Below are 24,803 nucleotides of genomic sequence, written 5' to 3'. Positions count from 1 at the left end.
ATTCCACCTACCCATGGACTTGACAGCTTTAAGACTTTGATCATATTTCCTCCTAGCTTTCATGTTTCTAAGCCTCAAGCACCCTAATTTCTTGAATCGATGTTCATATAAAGCCCCCTTGATCATTTTACTTCTCATTCTCTGGGACTCCTCCAGCTTTATTTTGTCTGAGAAGTGGTGACCAGGAGAATATGTAGTATTCCAGTTCATACACTATTATACGATGATGCTTTCTGATTTGTTTCCAGTTTCCTTCAGGAGGCAGACCATTGGGTTGGTGCCTTGGGGAGCAGACTGCAATCATTCCTAGGTCATTCTCCTGGATTATAACACTTTGAAGCCATCAGTTCTACACTTTTTTTCCCCCCTTCAAATAGATCTCTTATATAATATGTATTAAGCTCCTCTGTCAGTGGTTTTTATATTCATATAACTAAGAATTTATCCTTAAATGTATTTCCAGGGGCCTCATATCTTTTAGTCAAAACAGTTTGATATTAATTTCAATTAGAGATTTTATTATTCAGCCAATTTACTAAAATGTTAATAAAAAATGCCACCCCAATCTCTAGAGGATCTCTCCATTATCATCCTCCAGTTAGAAAAGTGCTTATTTATTCTTGCCCTTTGTTTCTTGTCTCTAAGTACTTACCCACAATAAAAACGTTTGCCCTAATGTAATGGTAACTACTGAAGAAATTATCCTTTCTTATTTTGTCCTTTTAGCTAATAGTTTATTTTTATAGTGTATACTGAAGTAATTTATCCATGCATTACAAATTCTAACAACTAATCATGCATCCTACTGAAAGTCATTTTTATACTCTCTTACTGAAAGCATTTAAATCCAAAGGACTCCAACTGAGAGATTTTCATTGGCACCTTGCAGTTGATTATTAGAAAGCTTTTTCATCCATAACACAGTGTGTTCTGAATCTCAGTGATTCTGGAATGAATTAGAGTATGTTGGAATGAAATTCTTTCTTAGCCTTCTTCTTACAGCTGGATTTTTCTTTTTTATTTGTTTGGCTTTTTTTCCCCCTAAATGATGAAATGTGAAGATTGTCTAGGGTTTGGAAAAGACATAGATGTAAGTGTAGGTTCAGTTATAAATACAGGAAAAAAAACCCAGTGAGACAATATTTTTCCAAGTCAGTATTCCATTAAATTCCATCAAGTCTATGATCAAAATAATCTTGACTCACCATGTGGTAAGAAAGGGACAGTCCTAGTTTGACATTTTACTCTTTAAAAATTGAGAAGAGATATTCATATTCTAAAAAGTAAATTTTGACCACTACATGACATGTTATTTAGAAATTAACCTCAGATATATCATATACCTAAAAGTACAACATAAAACTATACAATTCTAAATTAAACACAAGAGAAGAATCGTTGTGAACTTAAATTAGTTAAATATTCTTAGGATACAAAAAGGAGAGACAAAAGAAAGTGTTGATTTTTTAAGTTTATTTATTTACTTAGAGTAAGAGAGAGAGAATGAGCAGAAGAGGGGCAAAGAGAGAGAATCCAAGCAGGCTCTGTACTGCAAGTGTGAAGCCTGATGCAGGGCTTGAACTCACAAACTGTGAGATCATGATCTGAGCCAAAATCAAGAGTCAGACACTTAACCAGCTGAACCACCCAGGTGCCCCAAAATTGATTTTTGAATTCATTAAAAGTTAAAGTTTCTGTGCTTCAAAGCATATTTTCAAGAAAGACAAGACTCAACATACGAGAGAATATTTGCAAAATGTTTATTTGATAAAGGACTTAAGCCTAACTATGTGGAACTATTATTATAGGTCAATAATAAGACAATGCAACTTCCTAAAATGAGCAAAATATTTTAAGAGACATTGCACCAAAGATGCCAAATAAGCCATAAAAGAGGTCCAACATCAATGTTTCTTAGGTAAACACAAATTATAACTACAACTGGATACCAGTACTCTCTAGGATAGTGGATACTTCAAAAGACTTGACCATACCAAGTACTGGCTAAGATATGGAGCAAGTAGAATTCTCATACGCTGTTGACAGAAATGCAAAATGTTAGAACCACTTTGGAAAACTGTTTGGCAGTTTCTTATAGAACTAAATATGCTCAATTTACCATATGACCCAGAAATCTTATTCCTAGGTATTCACCCAAAAGAAATAAAAACATGTCCACACAAAGACTTGTGCATAGATATTGTATTAGCCTACTCAGACTAACAAAATACCATAGATTGGATGGCTTTAACAACAGAAATTTATTTCTCACAGTTCTTGAGGCTGCTAAGTCTAAGATCAAGGTGTTGGCAAAATCGATTTCATTCTGAATCCTCTTCTCGTGGCTTGTAGGCAGTCTCCATCTTGCTGTGTGCTCACATGACCTCTTTTTAGTCCTTGCTCAGGGAAAGAGAGAGAGATGGAGCTCTAGTGCCTCATCTTTTAAGAATACTACTTGTATGACCTCATTTAACCTTTATCACTTTCCCACAGGCCCTATCTCTAAACACAGTTACCCTGGAGGTTAGAACTTCAACGTATGAATGCAGTGGGGGGGGGGGGGGAGGCTCAGATAATAATACATAACTCCAAAAAAATTAAAAGATAAAATAGTCAAAAATTAGAAGCAAGCCAAATATTATTAACTGGTGAATGAATAAATTGTGATATATTTGTATAATGGAATACTACTTGGCAATAAAAAGAAGTAAATTACTGATACATGCAAAAATAAGGAGGAATCTCAAGAGAGAAGTCAGCTCCAAAAGACTACATACTATATGGTTTGTATTTATAGACATTCTGGAAAAGGCAAAACTATAGGAATTAGATAAGTGGTTATTTGAGACTAGGTATGGACAAAAGGGGCTTACTTTAAAAGAGCACAAGGGAACTTTTGGGAGTGATAAAAATATTCTATTTTATTAACTATGGTAGTGATCAAATATACATAATTATAGACATTTATTAAAACCCATCAAACTATACACATAAAAATATAAATTTTACTGTACATAAATCATACTTCAATAAACTTAGCTTAATTTTTTTTAAAGAACATGAAAAATTGAAAACTACAGGGAGCCTAGTATACATAATCCTCACAACCTTAAACCACACCAGAAGGGCAGGTTGGTGATATTGTTCCTTAGCAGATCACTGGCTTATTCAACATGCATATGCCAATTAACATGTATTTGTTGGTCATATATAAATAAATGACGTAGGCTCTGTTCTTAAGAAGCTCAGTGACTAATGGAGTAAAGTTGCTACATCACTACCATTTCTATCAAATGGTAGTAGTCTACCATTTCCACCAAATCATGGACTATGAGAATAAAAGTAAAATGCTTACCCAATATTTCCTTTTCCAAAGTTTCCTTCCTCTTATTTTGAAAAAGGAAAAATAGCTAGTATTTAATATTCAGGGTTGCTATGGCCTGAATAGTATCCCCCCAGATTCATATGTTGAAACCTTAACCCCCAATGTGAAGCTATGTGGAAATGGGGCTTTGGGAAATAATTAAGTTTAGATGAAGTCATGAGACTGGGGCCCTTGTGATGGTATTTGTGCACTTATAAGAAGAGACACCAGAGAAGTTATTTCCTCTCTTTCCACTATATGGAAGCAAGGAAGGGAGCACTCACTGGGGAACCAAATTGGTTGCTTCCCAGCCTCCAGTATTATAAGAATAAAATTGCTCTTGTTTAAGCCACCCAGTCTATGGTATCTTATTATGGCAACCCAACCTGACTAATGGGGACCCTTCAGCTTTTACAGTTTCAGTTAATTATAAGGAGACTTGAGGTGCATTACAATGATCAAACACCTTGACTCAATGCCAGACCTTCAGTATTTGAGATTAAACTATGCTAACAAATGGATTGGGATCAGGACACTTTCTCATTAGAAGAGCAGACTAGAATAGTAGATATTAGAAGTAATCAACTCCTGAACACATTTGATGCAAGGGTGTCCAGCAGGGGGAGAGAAATGGGGGAGGGAGGGCAGGAGACAGGCAGTCATTTTATTATGTATACCATAGCAGGCAATTTGATACTTAGGAAAAAAACATGGGTTTTGGAGAAAAACAGACCTGGATTCAAATCCTGGCTCTTTCTCTAATAAACTGTGTGGTCTTGAGCAAGTTAAATTCTGAACTTCAATCTCCTAATCAATAAAATAAAGATAACAAGCAATCCCCTATCTCAGGAGTTGTAGCATTAAATGAGAAGATATACATAAGAAATACTTCATGAAAAGTAGATTAGTTAGTTCTTCCTGCTTTTATAGCCAAGGCTGATTCTAGAACAATAGCTCATTGAGGTATAATCAAAAAGCCAAATGAGCTTTGTCAAGTAAATATAAACTGGAAACTATGTCCCAGTATTACCTCTCCAGGGAACCATTTAAATAAGTGATTTTTTTTAAATAAGTGAATTCTTGAAACTCGAGATCCAGGCACAGTTCCTGTCATATGACATGAAAATAACAAATATTTGTGTAGGAAGAGCTGTAGGAAAGCGGTTTGGCTCAAAAGAACTAATTCCTACTGACAGAATGACAACCCTCCATATCAGAAAAATGAAAGTCTTTTAGGTTGTGTGGGAATACAAGAAACTTATTGAAGTACCTCAAATACCATCCCCCTGTCCTCTGCATTTACCCTACATATACTTATAGACTGAGGCTGATCATAACATTTTAAAACAGGAAAAAGTGAGGAAATGTAGAGCCTGCTGAGATATCCCAAAAAGCAAGAATTTGTCAGTTTCTCGAACCGTTCATTTACATCCGGTAATAAGCAATCCTAAATAACATTCTTGAATATATTCATCAATGAGGCTAAAATTATTTCTACTAAGGTCTGCACATAATACACAGTTCCCAATGGATCCAGCATCCATTTAATCTCAACCAATGACACAAAGGAACTTCAAATGCTCTTCTAACTTGAATGGACTTCAAGGCCAATTACATTGGCTTCACTGTCTCTGTGAATGGTCAGCACTGACCTCTAGTGGCAACTGTGGTTAATCACAGCCCTGTCCTTCAGTGACCCCAGGGAGAGCACCCAGGCCAGGGGAAGGCTTATCATTAAGAAAAACAGTTCTCCCTGCTGTCAGTCCTAAGGACCCAATGAGATTATAGTTACATATATATATATATTTTTTAATCTTGAGCACTTCTCCCAGCTCACAGTGGAAATCTAAAAGGGGTAGTCTGTTGAGCTTGATAGAAAAACTGTAAGAAGCAGAGAACAATGCCCTTGATCTCTCTAGCATTTAGAATCTGGATATATCACCTCAGGAACTCACCACACATACAAACAACACAATACAGATTCAATGATCTTACATATGCATCTGCTTATTCTGTTTACTCTGTTCCATCGGGAGCTTGTAAAGACATTGGTTAGTCAGTTAAAAACAGGTCTGGGAACTGTTTATGTAAAGGCACATAAGAAACAAAAGACCATCTCTACTCAAGTACATTGAAAGTTAATTGGGCTGAGAGGATTCATAATTTTTTTTTTACCTCTAATAGAGGAATCAAACACGCAAGAATTTTAAATAAAAAATACGAGGAAGGAGAGAGTAAGCAGAGCAATAAGCTAGAGAAAAAGATGCATCAGGTAACTATAAATTTTAGGGTGTAAGTTTTTTTAAGGGATAGGTAATAAAAGTAATCTTAAAAATAAATTATCTCTCTCAATCCTATCATTTTAAAGAGAAGGAAATGATGGGTCCAAAAATGTGATTTGACTTTTGTAAAGTCCCACATCAGTAACTGGAAAATCACTATTCGAACTCCCACTCGGTAGTTATTCCATCACATGACATGTCTTACCTTATAAGAACTGAGCTTCTGTTCAATTTGGACTTTGAAAGAAATCTTAAAAGTAAAATAGGCTATTTTAAAGGAAATAATTTCTCCTATAACCACACTTGAAGATAAGCTCATTGAGTGAAATATTACACATTTACCTAATGCAAATAGACACATTGCCTAATGCAAATGGACAAGGCGATACGGGGAATTTATGTCTGCGTTTGTTTCATCTTCTATGCAATATTCAATTCCCTATATCTAAATTTCCTTATACTTTCCAAATCATTCCAAATATACTCATTTAAGACACAATAGGCTTTCCTGCCTTTCTCTCTTGAATATAAGTGTCAGTCAAATTCAAAGGATTTCTAATGGCATCTTCTCTGTCTCTGCCTTCCCCTCACTAACACCACTTGCTGCTCTGCTTCTCCCCAGGCAGTTTCAAAGCCAGATGGGCTTTGATTCTAAGTTCCTACAATATCTAAAAGTGAGAAAGAGGAAAGAAGAAATCTGTGGAAAATCCCTTTTCTTCAAGATTTTCATCTAGGGGTTTCAGATTGTTTGGATGAGTTTCAAATAAACATCCCTTTTCTTAGTATAGTTGATGCATATTTTTTAGCCTCTAGAGGGGAACACTGATCTGCTAAAATTGCCATTTTTCAGCTGAATTATAATTTGCTAATCCCTGAAGACCATCTGACAGGCTTCGTGTCTATTCTGACAGACTTCGGTATAAATAAAGAGTGTTTTAAACAAAATTGTAAAAAGTTTATTTGGGGAAAGTAAAATGGCATGGAGAAGGAGGGCATGACTCACCTAATACTATTCCCTACTTAATTAAATAGGAACAAATTCATTATAATGTGTAATAAACTCTGTTGTTAAACCTAAATTTAGGGACTGGGCTTTTATGACTAACTACTATTATGAGTAATCAAAAGGTACCATATAGACATAAAGAAATTTATTTTTTTAAGACTTAGAAAATTATAAATTCAGTTCTATATAAATAATGTACAATATTATAAACATATAATACAAAACTCTACCGAACATAAGTTATTCACTTTTAATGATTGATTGGGATCATGCAGTGCTGCAGTATTATTCCTTGAACATCAATATGGTTGGATGTGGGCTCAAATTTTGGCTAAAATAAAGCTTCAATATCAGAATATTGGACAAATAACTATCAGACTTGATATGTTTAGACCATCAGCTCCCACTGGGACTTTTACTTGTAAGTCAACACTTTCACTTGTTACACTATTACTCAAAGTAGCACAGGATGACATAGAATGTCAAACTTGACTTTGCAAGAGAGCCTGAAATGACTCCAGCAACTTTGTGAATGAAATTTTATGTTTTTGACTAAGAAGTTACTATTTTAGACAAACATTTCACTCTAGTTATCTAAGGAACATAATGAGGCAAGAAAACATAGAAATATGCATGAGGATCATCAATTCAGCATTATTTAAAATGCAAAAAAAAAAGATGAAGGTAAAGGGTCAGTATAAAGGAATGGTCAGTTATATTGTATATGGCTATATGATGGACTCTTCCAGCACCATTAAAAATTATGTTTTGTGAAGTTTAAATAATGTAAGAAAAGACTCATGGTAAAAATGTTAATTTAGAAAGGCTTAGAAAGAAATATACCAAACTTTGAACCATCACATTCATTTGGTAATGGATTATCGATGATTTAAACTTTCATCTTTGGAAGGCCATTTCTTCAAGACACATGGGGGACAGAAGTAGAATAAATACTATTCCATTTCATCTATGACTAAATCATGACACTTCCCATCCCTCCACTGAAATTGCATCATGTTTCTTTCCTTTTCTTGTTTCTCTCTCTCAGTGTGCATTCCATGCCAGACTGTAAGGGCACACAAAGAGAAAGTTTTCGTGTACATAATTCTTCATAGCTTTTACATTCCTTTCATTTTTTATTTGACCCTAATCATTTCAAGGGGAGGCAAGATACAGGCACTTACAGGCTTCTTAGATTTTTTTTGTCATTAATGTAAACATTTTAGTATTTTAATGTCCATAGCAAATGTTATTAAAATAAATGTTATTAGACTGTCTAAACTAGGAGAGTCATTAGTATGAATCCTAGTTACTCACTTAGGCAAGTTAGATCTCAACTCAGATGTCAGAGTTGAGGCCCTCCCTAATCCCCCTCTTGTGTTCCCTACCCCCCAGCCAGTCTATCACATTACCTTGTATTGTCTTCATAAACGTAACAGTATCTGGAATTATTTGTTTCTGTCTTTGTTACTTGTTTAATGCTAATATCTCCTGCTACCACCACTCACAGGAATGCAATTAATTCTATAGATGAAAAGATCTTATTCCTCACTCTACCCTCCACTGCCTTTGCCCCAATACTCGGAACAGTGTCTAGCCTAGAGTTGGCATTTAATAAATGTGTGTTGAGTAAATCAATGAATGAGCAATAATCTATATGGAATTTTACTTTCCTATAAAATGGAGACAATAATATTTATATAATAGGCTTATTGTAAGGATTAAATTAGATAACATCTGAGAAAAACTCAAATCTTAAAAGCTGTCACTATTTTTAATCCCCCATTTACTATAGCATGTGGGCTCTTACACAGTTTTGCCATATCATATACCAAGAGCTTCCCAGTGATTTTTTCACAAAGTAAGCTCACATTATACATACTAGTTCATATACCTATTAAATAATCCAAATTAAAAGCACTAGAGGACATGTGCATAAGCAATAATAGCAGTGTTGGCTCTATGTGACCTTTGAAGGGAAGCAAAAGCCAGATAAGCTCACGGTTGAGGGAATGTCTGATAATACTTTTAGCTGCCAAGAGAAATAAATCACAAGGTGTCAAATAATCAGAAATCATTTCCTGAGGACTTACCTGTCCTCAAGGTCATGCTAGGTGGTATACACTAATAAATGGAACAACTGTACAGCCTGACAAATATACAGGATATTTCCTCTGTTGCCTCAAAAGGATACTTGGTCCCAAGGAAAATAAAGAACATGTTTTGACTTTGATGATTTGTGGGTCCCAAAAAAGATTTATAATTTTATAATTCAAAATTTTGTCACATTTTAGAGCCCCAGAGAGGCTAAAGGAATTACCCAAAGACACACAGCTATTTAGTGGCTAACTCATACATACCATGTAATCCAACTAAACTCAACTGCCATTAATTGAGTGCTTGAAGGCCTTTGGCTTTGTGCTAACCTGCTGTGGTCTGGGAGCAAGCTAAGAACACATGCACAGTGGTCAGCATCTTTGGAACATAGTTCCCTGAGCAGCTGCTTGGTTAGTTGGTCAGTTGAATGAAGTTTCCAGCTGTCTCTGACTTACTCTAACTCAAGAATAGATACAATAATGAAAACGGTACATTTTTTACTCTTCACAGAGAAGAGAGACCTATCTCACTAAAATACCTTTATTGCAAAACCATGCTGTAAAGGTAGAAATCTCTTCATTTTGGTCTGAGTTTTAAGCTGGCTATGCATAATTTGATTTGACTTTCTGACTTCTTGCTGAATTATATTTGAATCTTTCTCTGTTAGACTATTTTAATTCCAAATGAATCTTTAAAAACAAACAAACAAACAAACAAAGACCTGACGTTGTGGTATGTATGACTACATCATTTTTAAAAAAAATTTTTAACATTTATTTATTGTTGAGACACAGAGAGAGGCAGAGCATGAGCAGGGGAGGGGGAGAGAGAGAGAGATACAGAATCTGAAGCAGGCTCCAGGCTCTGAGCTGTTTGTTAGCACAGAGCCCAACTTGGGGCTCAAACTCACGAACTGTGAGACCATGACCTGAGTTGAAGTCGGATGCACAACCGACTGAGCCACCCAGACGCCCCTGTATGACTCCGTCATTACAGACAAAATAGAAAAGCATCTGGAGACGATAAGTAATTTTCAGTACAAGAAGAGACATTCTACAGTACCTGTTACCTTCCTGTTTTGATAATTAAACACTGTGTGCTACCATGTAAAAGAGTAAAACAAAAGTGTAAAATTTAACATTATTTATAATTATATGATTATAGGATTTCTGGTTGTATGGGCATAATATTATAAGTGACAACTTTTGGGGGGAAACATGGATTTTATGGAATATAAATATTCAGAAAGTCCCAAAATACATTTATAGTGTTATACAAGGAAGCTTAATGACTAGAAAGTCAAATTTGACTATTATTTTAGTGTTAGCATTTCTACTGAATTCTTATTATTCATATTAGGTAAACTATAAATATATAAATATTCATACTTTGTTAATCATACTGTTTCATTAATCCAGGATATCCCATTTATTAACCATTTGGATACATAAGAGATTGTTAAAATATGAAACCAACAAAAATCAAATGTTCATTCTTTTCATTTTCAACAAAAAGAAAAGTTTAAAGTTAATTCAAATATTCAGTTATTTTGAGGGGTGCCTGGGTGACTCAGTCAGTTAGGTGTCCAATTCTTGATTTGAACTCAGGTCATGATTTCACGCGCTCTGTGCTGACAGCATGAAGCTGCTTGGGATTCTCTCTCTGCCTCTCCCCCACTGGTGTGTGCATGCTCTCCCTCTTTCTCTCAAAATAAATAAATAAACATTAAAAAAATTGTTTTGAGTCCCTGCTATGTGTTCCACATTGCTTTGGAAACAAATATAGGTCACTGAAATCATCCTTAGAACACCATGGTGTGGGGAAATGCTGAGCTATGTGGCATTTGTTCAAAATATAAAGTCATTTTTCTCATCAGTCAATACATACTCAGACAAAAAGTCTTATAACTTAAGTTTGAATCAACTTGACAAGAAACTCACAGTAGTGGAATGCTCACAAAAACTTCTTCAGTACATTAACATATGAGTATGCCTTCTCACTTGTGCTGTGAAAGCATTGTTTCCAATTTCATAACGTGATAAAAGATAGCATTTTATTGGTAGGACCTACTCCTGGCCTCAGGGGTAGAGGATATTGAGGAGCTGAGGTGACCTATGCTTTTAGTAAAGACCCTCAGACCATTCCAGGTGGAACTGATTTCAAAGTTTCTTCCACTGCAGGGTCACTCCATACTGCCTTCTCATGTTGGAAGATAATCTATCATCAACCAGTTAGAAAATGGGATCTTAAACTTGTACTTAACTATCACACCTATCTGGAATCTTGTGCTAAATTCAGCACTTTTTTTTCATTGTGTGTGCATTTGCTTACTTCCTCTTAGGAGTTTTATCACATTTCTTTGTAGACATAAGACTGTATCTCATTTACCCATGTATCCCATTAAAGCCTAAAACACTGGTTTGCATATAGAAGGTGCTCAATGGGGGCACCTGGGTGGCTCAGCCGGTTAAGCATCTGACTTTGGCTCAGGTCATGACCTCATAGTTTGCGGGTTCGAGCCCTACATGGGGCTCTGTGCTGACAGCTCAGAGCCTGGAGCCTGCTTCGGATTCTGTGTCTCCCTTGCTCTCTGCCCCTCCCCTGCTCATGGTCTGTCTCTCAAAAATAAATGAACATTAAAAAAATCTTTTTAGGGGCGCCTGGGTGGTGCAGTCGGTTAAGCGTCCGACTTCAGCCAGGTCATGATCTCGCGGTCCGTGAGTTCGAGCCCCGCGTCGGGCTCTGGGCTGATGGCTCAGAGCCTGGAGCCTGTTTCCGATTCTGTGTCTCCCTCTCTCTCTGCCCCTCCCCCGTTCATGCTCTGCCTCTCTCTGTCCCAAAAATAAACAATCGTTGAAAAAAAAAAAAATTAAAAAAAAAAAATCTTTTTAGAAGGTGATCAATAAATACGTAATATAGGAGGTGTTCAGCTTATTTTTATCTTATTTAATAATTAACTGACTGTTCTATTCACATTTTGTGACTTAAAAATTATTAAATAAGGTAAAATAGATTATTACTGGGAAATATTTTCTGTATAACATTATTCTATAATTTAGTGGCTTAAAAAACCATTTATTTAGCTCACAGCTCTGCTGGTTACAATTTATGCTGGACTCAGCTAAGTGGTCTTGGTTTGTGCATGCATCTACAGCCAACAGGCAGATCATTGAGGACTGGCTGATCCCAGGGAGATCTCAGCTGAGATGATTAAATTCTATGAAAAGTCTCCAATTCTGTGAAAAGTTTTTTTCGATTTTGGTGGTTCATATGTTCAAGGACTGTTCCTTAAAGTGTACTAGGAAGAAGCAAAGGTTTAACCTGGTCACATGCTCATCCAGCAGCCCTGTTCTCCACTTGGGGTTAGATAGTTCAGTGCAACACTGGAGAGGAGTTGAAACCAGAGCCAGGTTGTGAAACAAAGAGAACAAGTGTCTGCACTGCCTGTACCTGCTTACCCACCAAGATTCATAGAAACCATGTTTGCATATTTCTTGAATATTCCACACTGCTTCCTGCCACAGGCTTCAGTTGCCCATGCTGCTCTCTACGCCTGGAAAGGTCTCCTGCCCACACCTTCATTTGGCTAATTTCCGTTTTGCCTTCAAAAGTTGTGGCTCCCACAATCCTGTCCTGGCCCCAACCTATAAGAATATACATACAATGGAGTATTACTCAGACATGAAAAAAAAATAAAATCTTGCTATTTAGAGTGACATGGACGGAGCCAGAGAGTATCATGCTAAGTGACATAAGTCAGTCAGAGAAAGACAAATACCCATATGAGTTAACTCATATGTGGAATTTAAGGAACAATACAAATGAGCAAAGGGAAAAAAACAGAGAGAGAGGCAAACCGAGAAACAGAATTTTAACTATAGAGAACAAATTGATGCATACCAGAGGAGGGGTGGGTGGGGGGATGGGTGAAATAGGCGATGGGGATTAAGGAGTGCACTTGTTGTGATGAGCACTGGTATTGTATGGAAGTGTTGAATCACTATATTGTACACCTGAAACTAATATTACACTGTGTTAACTAACTAGAATCTAAATAAAAACTTCTAAAAATAGAAATTTGTTCTGTTGTATACCCTTTCTTCAGAGCACTTATCTCTGTTCGCACAAAGTGTCATGATTTGATTAAGACCTGTCTCGTTGTGGATTTTGGATACTAGCCCTTTGTCTGATATGTCATTTGCAAATATCTTTTCCCATTCCGTTAGTTGCCTTTTGGTTTTGTTGATTGTTTCCTTTGCAGTGCAGAAGCTTTTTATCTTCATGAAGCCCCAATAGTTCATTTTTGCTTTTAATTCCCTTGCCTTTGGAGATGTGTCAAGTAAGAAATTGCTGCGGCTGAGGTCAGAGAGCATTTTTCCTGCTTTCTCCTCAAAAAATTAAAAATAGATCTACCCTATGACCCAGCAATAGCACTGCTAGGAATTTACCCAAGGGATACAGGAGTGCTGATGCATAGGGGCACTTGTACCCCAATGTTTAGAGCAGTACTTTCAACAATAGCCAAATTATGGAAAGAGCCTAAATGTCCATCAACTGATGAATAAAGAAATTGTGGTTGTGGTTTATATACACAATGGAATACTACTTGGCAATGAGAAATAATGAAATATGGCCTTTTGTAGCAACGTGGATAGAACTGGAGAGTGTTATGCTAAGTGAAATAAGTCACACAGAGGAAGACAAATACCACATGTTTTCACTCTTATGTCGATCCTGAGAAATTTAACAGAAGACCATAGGGGAGGGGAAGGAAAAAAAAAAGTTAGAGAGGGAGGAAGCCAAACCATAAGAGACTCTTAAAAACTGAGAATAAACTGAGGATTGATGGGGGGTGGGAGAGAGGGAAGGGTGGGTGATGGGCATTGAGGAGGGCACTTGTGGGGATGAGCACTGGGTGTTGTATGGAAACCAATTTGACAACAAATTTCATATAAAATTAAATTAAATTAAATTAAATTAAATAAGACCTGTCTCTCACAGCTGAAAAACTTTCTGAGGGCAGGGCAACTCTGGCTTTGCTCTCCATTGTATTCCTGTTGCCTCACAAGCGTTTACCTCATGGTAGTACTCATCATGTCTGGGTTGATTCATGAGTGAATGCATGAGTTAATATAGTAATCAAATATGGGTTTTTAAGAAAGAGGAAAGTTATTCTAATATTTCTAAATTATGTACATTAAATATTTTAAGACAGGGAAATCAGGTGCTCTGTTTCCAGAGGGCAGAGATGGTTTAAAAAGAGACTTCTTCCAGAGCGCCTTGGTGGCTCAGTTGGTTAAGCTTCTGACTCTTGGTTTTGGCTCATGTCATAACCTCGCAGTTTCATGAGTTTGAGTCCTGTATCCAGCTCTATGCTGAAAGCACAAAACCTGCCTGGGATCCTCTCTCTCTCTCTCTCTCTCTGAACTTCTCCTGCTTGTGTTCTCTCTCTCTCTCTCAAAATAAATAAATGAACTTTAAAAAAATTAACAACAGCAAAAAAAGAGTCTTCCTCCATGTTTTTCCCCAATTGGCTTCTGGAATGGGGCCAACAGATCACCCAGAAAGGACACAGTGTAGCTCTGTCTCAACGATCACCTAGACTCAGGCTCCAGCTTCTCCCTGAATCAGTGCCAGCTGTGGTGGTGGCTTTTCAGATGCACACGGCTTTTTCCTATGAGGTCATTACTGATGGAAACTATCAACACCTCTGCCCCTTGGGGAGGGTAAGAAGTCAGCTCCATTCAAATAAGCATTCCTCAGACTCCTGCCTCAAAAACACTCTCCTGCTCCTACCACAGATGTTTTAGTCTGAGGGACAGGATAAAGGATGACACTGGGGTGAAAATCAGAACAGACGTGAGACAGCTGCACTGAGAAAGGAATCATGGAAGGACTTCCTTCCATGTGTCTTAATGTTATCCATTTTATCATCCCCTCCACTTAATTTAGTCAAAAAACGAGATGCCATCCCAAGTAGGTGCCAATCTCTACTGGCCAGGTATCAGCGATTTGTCACTCATTCAATCTCCCACAGAATGGAAATTACTAGACTGGAAAATATTTTTTTAGCCTGCTAATACCATGCTATCAGTGTTCAAAACTAGTTTATTCAACAAACACAGTCATGGCACAGTTCTACATATTATCATATTATGATTAGATTTAATATCTAGATAGTATCATTACTATTATGATATTATACTATATGATACTATACTATACTATATGATACTATACTATACTGTATACTATATAGTATATATAGTATACTACTATATATATACATACTATATAGTATATATAGTATATACTATATAGTATCATTACTATTACTATTATTATAAGCATATGGATATATAGACCAAGATCATCAGATAATACAAAATGCATAGGTGAAATGGGAGAATTTATTATGAAAAAAATGAACAAGGAACAAATTTCTTTGCAAGTCGGCCATCTTAATTTCCTCCATGGGAAGTTCATAATTGTCTGAGATAACCTTAGCCATCCATGGGTTCCAGGAGGTGATTATAACGGAGCTGCCTGGCTTCATTCAGCAAACATTTACTGCACTCCCACTGTGTACCAGGTTCCATGCTCTGCAGGGGATCCAAAATGGTATGGGACATTCCTGATCATAAGGAGTTTACAGTCCGGCAGAGCTGTTTGTCAAGTGTTGGGTGAGGTGAGGGCCGGGCAAAAAACATGGCATACTGCTTGAAAACATAGGAGCAAATTGTATTTGGCAAAGAATTTCCAAGAATATTAACAAAACCAGAGTGTTTATGAGATGGAAAAGGCTCAGATTACTACAAGCAATTTTCAAGAAGCTGAAAAAGAAAACCTGGCATTTTCGGGAATGTAGAATCTTAGAAACCTTTGGAGGAACCCTTTGAAGTTTTAGTGAGTGGGGTTCTGGTTACTGTTTCCATAACAAGGCTAGGGGACATGTTATGATGACCGCATCAGGGAAACTAGCACCTCAGCCACCCTTTGTGCTCAATGGCTCAAAGAGGAGGCTGTGACCCACATAACATCAGAACACACCACAGGTGTTTCTACTGGGCCAGAAAAGGCAGCATTCAAAGAGCTATTTCTAGGCAGAGTACAAAATTCTTTACACTTGATATTGTCAAACATCACGACGTATACAAATCTAATGGTATTTTCCTACTCTAAGGGGTAAAGAACAAAAGTGAGTGGGCAGTGAAATGCAGCGCATGAATGCATAAAGACGAGAGAGCTAACTCCTGCTTAAGAGAAAAATCACACCACAGTGACAGGCCTGCTGTGCAAAAGCCCATTTAGCAAGAACAGCCCAGACCTTCGTTTCAAATTTTATCAGAAGCCACTGGTCCTAAAGTATCACTGGCGCCTACTGAATTTTCACCAGGGACCTAACGGAAAACATCTGTTCTCTTACTTAAAAGTAAGTCGATTGATTAAATCAATGTTTGCTTTCTTTCTTCTATTAGAAGCATAGCTATTTCTTTTTCTTCTCTCTGGGCTCCCCTAATAACTTACTTCTGCCTCTGAGTTAAGTTCTGGGATAGAGGTGTGTCTCTTTCTGTGCCTACATGGGGAAATTTACCACAGGTCAAGCTGAAATCATGTCGGAAACCCATGGATGTAAACAATTTGGTAATGTTTCATATGTAAATTGAAAGTTTATATAACCACATTAAATTACCTCAGGGAGCAGATGCCTATGTGCGTATGTGTGTGTGTTTATGTGTGAATACACAAAATTCTCACCACTTGGAGAAAACACCGAGCATAAAATTGAGCTTTTATTTTGAAATCCGATCTTCATGTTTAAAATAATTTCTTAGTTTTTACAAAGGAGATTCCGTAACATGAGTGAATAAGGTCTGTTATTGACTTGAGGTTTTTAACTTGAAAATGGAATCTTGATGGTAAAACTTCTGTACTTGGAATCCACATTGCCTCATATATTTTTCTGAGTCAATAGGACTACCCTTTTATATCAGTCCCCACAACACGACAGGATCCATAGGAAGCAGTACTTGGGGAACAAGAATAAAAATAGCAGCCAACAGCACAGCATGGATGCAGTTATTCCCAGAACAAACCCTCGTCTGGCACCTCCAACATGCCAAGTGCTGTTCCAGGCCCAGGGGATGCGTGGATAAATGGCACAGTGTTTGCCATAAAGGATCTCACAGTCTAATAGGGAAGAGAAACAAGCCTCCAGTCACAATATCCTGAGATAAATGCTGTGCTGAGGGATATATAAAGTGACATGAGATAACAGAGGCAGGGGGAATTGCTCTGCCTTCTGAGAAAGTGGACGGGGCCTTGGGGAAGATTCCAGACAGGGAGTAATATCTGAACGAGACCTCAAGGATAAGCCCCATAACTCATGTACTTCTGTGGCATATTTAAATGAACTGGCAAGCCATTTCACCACTCTGTTTCCCAGATTCTTCATCAACTAGCCAACAGAATCCAGAGTAAGTTGTGTGTTTAAAACCCATGTTGAGAAAAGCCTACCTTCCAAGCATGGTATGTGTGGAAGAGGGCGACAGAGAAGTGAATCTGGGGGTTGGGCTAGGATGAGAGGAGCAAAAAGAGAGAGGAGTATGTCATTCTTAGAATGGGGAGAAACAGCTCCACATGCCGTGTTACTCCTTCCTCCCCTTGCCGCCTTGGATTTGTAGGCAGCATCAAAACCATTGAATAGTAAAATGAAATCATATGAATAGTTATGATCCCCCTCTTGACCTTTGTCAATCAATAGGGCATATAATAAACATGATGTTTTAAAAGTGAGGAGAAAATAATCCTCGCATTAAGGCTCAGAAAATTATATAACAACATATCACATGTATGACATTACATGACATCGCATGTTACACTAACATATGGCAGGAATGGGCAGGAAACTCCAGGTTAGCAAGGAGACAAGAAGAGTTCCCAGAAGCCTCTGGAGATGCTGGGTGAGTAATACTTAATTCATACGGTTGCTGCGGGAATTAAATAAACAATGGATGTAACATACATAGAACATTGCCTGCTACAGAGTCTGCATGCAGCAAATAGTTGTTTTTATTGTTGTTGTCTGCCCCCATCTAAAACTAGAACTAACAAGGGACAAGTCCTGTCCAACCTTATTGCCATTTACACAGGCAAACCGAGCTGATGAGTAAAACACGAAGACAATAAATGTAAAAACTTCCAGGGCTGCCTCTCCGTTCCCAGTGCCCCAAATGGATGATGACAATACATGACTTTCAGGAGCCCCGGGGAATGCCCACCAGCCCAAGATCCTGACTTGGTAAAATCTTTTGGTAGGTGTCATAATAAAAAAATGAAGAACAAAGACAACTTAGAAAGAAATGTTCCAAGAGAAGTTCCACAAAAGGGAAAAATATAAAGAAGCAAAATGGGGAAACATATATGAAATTTGTCAACTGCTATACCTATGGCTGTATGTTGGCCAACTGTTAGGAGCACTGGTATGAAAGGGAATAACACATCAGTACTGATTCCTGCCCAGAAATAATATAAAACACAATGTAGAGACATACTGGCTTAATTTGCTGAAGGATTTTGGAACTAAAACAGGAAAGAAAATAGTTGTTTCCCTTATTGGAATGCCCCCTAACGAGTCTGCAGTAAATATACCACCACCCTGGCATCTATCACAGAGCCTTTGGTCATCTCGACAGGGTGAGGGCTGACACTTGATATGTGCACAGCTAAACACGGGGACACACATGACAGAAGAAACATAAATGAAAGGAATTTTGTTTTTCACATCAGTGTCCGAGGTGGAAAAGCCAGACCAAGAATGAGATAAAGTATTATAACCTACAAAGATGGCAAGCTCAAAGCTTGGGATGTCATCAAAGCCAAGCACAGTAGAAGAGAAATTTCAGATACATAATTCATACATGGAATTGGAAATAACAAAAAAAGCTGATCAGAGCTTCTGAAAAAAGGCCAGATCATAAAATCTCGAGCCATTCAGAAAAGTTCTTAATGAAGCCTTATCCAAAAGCAACTCTTAAATCATATGTTCCAGAAATTTTATGATTTATTCAGTCAGCACATACAAATGACTATTACGTACCCAACATATTGCTTAGCTCTGGGAGATGAGCCCCAGCCTTTCAGGAACTTACAGTCAGGTGTGGGAGACAAAAGATCCACATTCCACAGACTGGGTGGTTTTGATATGAAATGCATCTAGATAAAGTCATATGGTAGGGTACACGTCTTATGAAAGAAAAGATGGAGCTCAATAAACAAACAAACAAACAACAACAACAACAGAATTATAGGGCAATACACACAGCTGAAGAGCTCAAGCAAAGCTCTGCTGAGGAAAGGGAAAGATGTGGTCTCTAAAATGGTAAGTGTGATATATCGCTGTCCTGTATTTCAAAGCTGTGAAGACTACAGAAAATCAATGAGTAAATGAAGAACTTGTAAAAGGAACTTAAAACCATCAAGTGTCCTGGAAATATGGGACTCCCTGGCTGGGTTAAAATGAGTATATAAGTTATTCTTTCTTACTGACTTTCAGCTGCACTAAGAAATGCCAAACTATCATCACTAATAACCATATCTGGGGGAGATAATCCTCCCTAACAGAACTTGTATGCATGTTAATGGATATGTATATTTGCCAGAAAATAGGGCAGATGTTACTCTATCTCTTCTCCAAATTTAGTCCTTCAAATTGGATCCTCTGTCCAATTCACCTTCAAAAAAAGAGAGGGAGGGAAAAGGGGAGGGAAAAAGAGGAGGAAGGAACGAAGGAAGGAAGGAAGGAAAGAAGGAAGGAAGAGAGTGAGAGAGAAATAAAGAGCAAAAGAATATATTATTACAAAGGCAAAAATTTGATGAAAAATGGAAATGAGAAAACAGCTACTCCTCCAGAAAACAAAAATGCAAACAAGGATTTTTTTTCCCCCTGTGTATTTCTACAAGTTAACCAAAAGAGGAGAAAGTGTCCCTAGAAAGACTGGCTAAGTGAAAGATGTGCTGGAAGTAGTTCCAGGAAAAACAAGTGGTTGCAGTTTTAGTGGTTTACCTGGAAGGACAATGGGATGTACTGAAATATTCTAAACAACATAATAGGGGAAGACAGGCTGATGAAAGTACAGATCCCATCTTAGGCAGAAAGTGTGGGAAAGGAGGAAATAAAGAGGCATGTGGATACTTCTAGGAAAAAATCATCTTATTTTAAAACTCTAGTCAAAATACCTTGGTGCAGAAAGGAAAACAACTTTGAAGAATTATATAAATGGCCAACAGTTAAGATTTGGGAGCAATATGTGTACATATATATTTTATAGCACATAGCTTGCTGAAATGTTTAGAAGTTTCTTATATGTCACATATCTGTGTTAAAGCTAAAAAAATTACTGTATGCATTCTTATAAATGAAATAGCAGGGGGAAAGCTTGAAAATCCTATGACAAAGTAAAAAAAAAATCGAGGAAGATTACTTTTTTGCTTTTGTATGCATCCAGCATGTAATCAAAATTTATAGTCTTGGGAAGACAAGGTGTGCCATAAGCTGGGAAATCATATTTCTGATTTGTTTTTTTGGAATATGTAAATATACATGCACACATGCATGTACACATATAACCATTTGGTGATGGGGAGATAAATGGTATGGGGGAGAAAGATTCTAAACTCAATCTGTGTGGATTTGGAGTTGGGGAAATAATCCAGAGAGTAAGATGGAGGTGGAGAGCTCCTCAAAAACTCTTACCCACAGTTAGAATCACAGAATTTTAAGTTTTCCATGAGCCTTAAAGGTCATCTAGCTCAGTTATTCTAAACTGTGCCCAAAGAATCATAAGAACCCAAATTATGGGGGCGCCTGGGTGGCTCAGTTGGTTAAGCGTCCGATTTCGGCTTAGGTCGCCATCTCGTGGTTTGTGAGCCCGAGCCCCAGCTCTGTGCTGACAGCTCAGAGCCTAGAGCCTGCTTCAGATTCTGTGTCTCCCTCTCCCTCTGCCCCTCCCCTGCTCACGCTCTGACTCTGTCTTTCAATAATAAATAAACGTTAAAAAAATTTTTTTAAAAGAACCCAAATTATGCCTCAGTGGTCTATAAATAATTAAATGTCACATACAGACAAAAATCCTGAAATTACCCAAGAAACATGTTCATCACTTTTAACTGTTTTTATATTTTGAGGTTCTGTTGATGATTTAATTTGATTTTTTTAGAGTTCTGCAGCTAAATGAATAGGGAAATTCTCAATTCGGCCCAACTGTCTCATTTGATGGGTCAAGATATTAAACCCAGGAAAATAAAACAACCTCCTCATAGTCTCAGTGCCAGTTAAATACACAGTTAGGACCATGTCTTACTTGGGGTTCTTTTCAAAACAGATCCCAAGACAGAGACTTGGATGCAGGTAGTTTCTTTAGGAAGTGATCCTCCAAAATAGAAGAGAATGCGGAAAGTGAGACGGGAAGGGGAAAATCCAGTACAGGTTGTTTTTGTGAGTGAGTTAGCCCTGTGAGCAACCGGGGCTCAGTCTTGCTGAGAACTGTTTAAGAAACCATGTGGGACAGGCCTCTAAACAGCCCCACCATAGAACTGGAAGAAAGAGCATCTCCTTACCACCGCCCACCTCCTTGGATTGAGGGCTGTCCTTGGGAGCCTAGATTTCCCTGCACTTCTAAGCAGCAGAGAAGGCTCCCAGGGCTCCATGAAAATCCTCAGCTGAGATGCAGAGAACAGGAGGTGACAAGTAGTTAGTCCTTGATAAACACAGGTGAACTCAGGTGGGCCCAGGGACCATGGGGCACGGGATCAACAGCTCCTGCGGCCAACTCACACCCACATCTTCTCTCTCCCAAAGTCTTGTCTCACTGATACAAGACTGAAGAAATCTGTTTATACTGTACTGCAAAGGGCTTTTATTTTGTCATCAAGCACCCCTTTCTGATAAACTATTTTCAGACACACGGTGACCAAAGCTACCAGTGCTTTCCAGAATGCCACAGAATAAGTGCGATCTCACATACATTTCAGTTACAGATACATTTTTCTCTGTTTCAACTCCAGTCTGTGGAGTGCTTCCTGAAAGAGGGATCTAGGATTTCATCAAATGAAAGGAAATTAGGTGATAACAGGGATCCAGCCAGCACTTTTCTTCCAAAGGACTATTGTTCTGTGACAGAGCCAAGGCAAAGGAATTCTGAGAGATTCCTCCAGGGTACATGGGTCTGCAGCCTCTGCATCAGACCCAAGACTATAACAGAGAGCCCTCTGGGAAACTGCAACTATTAGGGATGACAAAGGAAAGTGAAAGGCAAGGCAATTAGATGAGAAGACCCCTAATAATGAGAATGACGCAGAGAGCTGTCATTTCCTTTTCTCACTTTATCTAAGATACTGATTCTTTTACCATGATTCGTGCTGTTGCAAAATATAAGAGCACAGATATTTTCCAGTCCCTGATCCACTAGCAACTTTATATCTTATTTCTCAGGATTTGGGAATTATTTGCACACTTTTAAAAATATTTCTTGGAAATGTCTTCTGTTTTCAAATTATTACAATTTGAAATGATAATCTGGGTTTAAGTGGTCATGAGTTTTTAAATAGTACTCTGCTGACTCCAACATTTTAAAGAAATGAGATCCACTGGGTATTGAGGAGGGCACCTTTTGGGATGAGCACTGGGTGTTGTATGGAAACCAATTTGTCAATAAATTTCATATATAAAAAAAAAAAAGAAATGAGATCCACAAGATCTTCAATAATATAAATCATCTTAGAGCTATAGAAGATTCTTGTATTCTACTTAAATATGTATTTATGGTACAAACTCTCATTCCCATATAGAAGCATATGCCTGAATTTCTTGATTCATCTGTATGCTTACATAGCAAAGCCCATCACAGAAGCTATTACAAGAACTAATGTGTCCTCTATGCCAGACACTTGGTCATGAGCTCTAGGTATTTGCTGAATTCAAAGAACTCATTGGTATTATTTCCAACTCATGTCAGTGTAACATATTTATCAACAGCTTTAATATTGGAAGGCATGATGCCCACTCTGTAAGAGATACAAAAATGGATCAGGAACAATACCTGTCCTCAAAAAAAGTTATAGGCTAATAAATTCAGAATGACTGTAATATAAGATAGACACTGGGGGGGTTCAGTCCATACACCTCTGACTACACGTCCGGTCATGATCTCGTGGATTGTGAATTCGAGCCCCTCATTGGGTTCTGTGTGGACAGTGTGGTGCCTGCTTTGGTTCCTCTGCCCCCCTCACTCTCAGCCCCTCCTCCTCTCTCTCTCTCTCTCTCTCTCAAAAAATAAATAAACATTAAAAAATTATATAAAAATATAAGATATAGTACATCTTATCACTGAAGTACTATAAACAGATGGTATATGAGGTCAAATATAAAACTGTGATGTGGAATGAGAAAATAATTCTATAATGGAAAAAAGTGATAAAGCCAAAAAAAATTTTTTTTAAAGTAGAGAGGCTTGGAAAACTCACAGCTACATTCAAAATTCTCTGCTGTTGTGAATTGCTAAATTGCTAAATTTGATTTGTTCTCTGGAAGACTGCCTAAACCCTAGCACTATTTGGCTCTATACCCTTGACTTTCTGTTTGCCCCCAGAGCTGTATATCTTTCTGTCTCTAGGCTTTAACAATATGTTAGAGCCTGAAGAACAGATTGGACATTGTTCCAATTCATTTCAGGCTTACAATCCATACTGATTTGCAAATACTGTCTTGTCTTCCGTAGCACAAGCCATAGAGAGCACTAAGTTCAAGTGTGTTTGAAGGCTAAAGAGGCACAGACTCTGTACCAACGGATTGAAGTCAGATGCCGGGATGGAACAAAATTTTCTGTTTTGTTAAAAGTGCTACATTCCTAGAGGAATGTTTTTCTTTTTTTCTCTTTTTGCATTCTTCTCTTGTGAAAATTGTGCTTAAAGAAATGTTCCAATAGTTTGGGTGAAAGACATTTCAGAAATGCTGATGAATCAAATTGAATGTCCCTAAGATTTTCTAGTAGAAAATACCTAAAGAAAATACCATTTGAAAATGCTTCTCACATAATGTGAAGGGAAGTAAAATATAATAGTAATTAACATGTAGTATGTCAGGCAGTGTATAATCACTTTTCAGGCATCACTTTTTTCAAGCCTTCTAACAATCCTGTGAAATAGTTACTCTTATAATTACCATTGCACAAATAAAGAAATAGTCGCTGAGACAATTTAAGTAGCCTCGTGAATATTATGGGAAGCTGGGATTTGACCCCAGACCTGTCTGATTTTAATCTTGTACGCCTAATCACTGTTAACAGTATCAAAATCCATTAATCCCTTCTGGTTAGTAAACTAGATATAGGATTTATGGGAACAGGTATATATGGACATTAGCATGCCAAAGAACATGATTATTAGATCAAGATATGATGCTGCCTTAATCATGAGGCATATTTTGCATGGCTTAATCAACATCAATGTGGAGTAATTGATCCTGAAATTACTTTAGTATATGAAATGTTTCCATGTATCACCATGGAGAAAAGTGGAAAATATCAATAGCATGAAAATATGTTACTTGAAACATTTTGGGGATAGAAGCATTATTTGTTCAGCTTAACTGCTAATAACTTCACACATGTACTGAGAGTGCAAATAATCAGAAAACCAAGGGAGGCACCCTGATTAATTTCTAACCCTCCAAGCACTTCTCCAAGATGAGCCTAAAAGTTCCCTGTAATGTGGATAACACATTGCTGTTTTCACCTTGCATGGAGAATATATAAATACCTGCTACTCAAGAATTTTGAGTTGCTTTGGGAAGAAATAATTAACTTAAGGTAGAACATTAGTATTTAAAAATACTTTAAAAATTAGAATAAGAGTTATTGATTACAAGAAACTTATAAAAAGAAATTTTTATAAAAAAGAAATTTCTTTTTTCAAAGAAAAGCTCTGGAAGCACAGGACCCTGATTTTTAACACTTTTGCTTGTCCAATTAATGTTCTGGTAGAGGGACGGGGGTGC

The sequence above is a fragment of the Lynx canadensis genome, chromosome B1, assembly GCF_007474595.2.
Source record: "Lynx canadensis isolate LIC74 chromosome B1, mLynCan4.pri.v2, whole genome shotgun sequence".
Classification (NCBI taxonomy): Eukaryota; Metazoa; Chordata; class Mammalia; order Carnivora; family Felidae; genus Lynx; species Lynx canadensis.
This window is presented reverse-complemented; position numbering follows the sequence as displayed.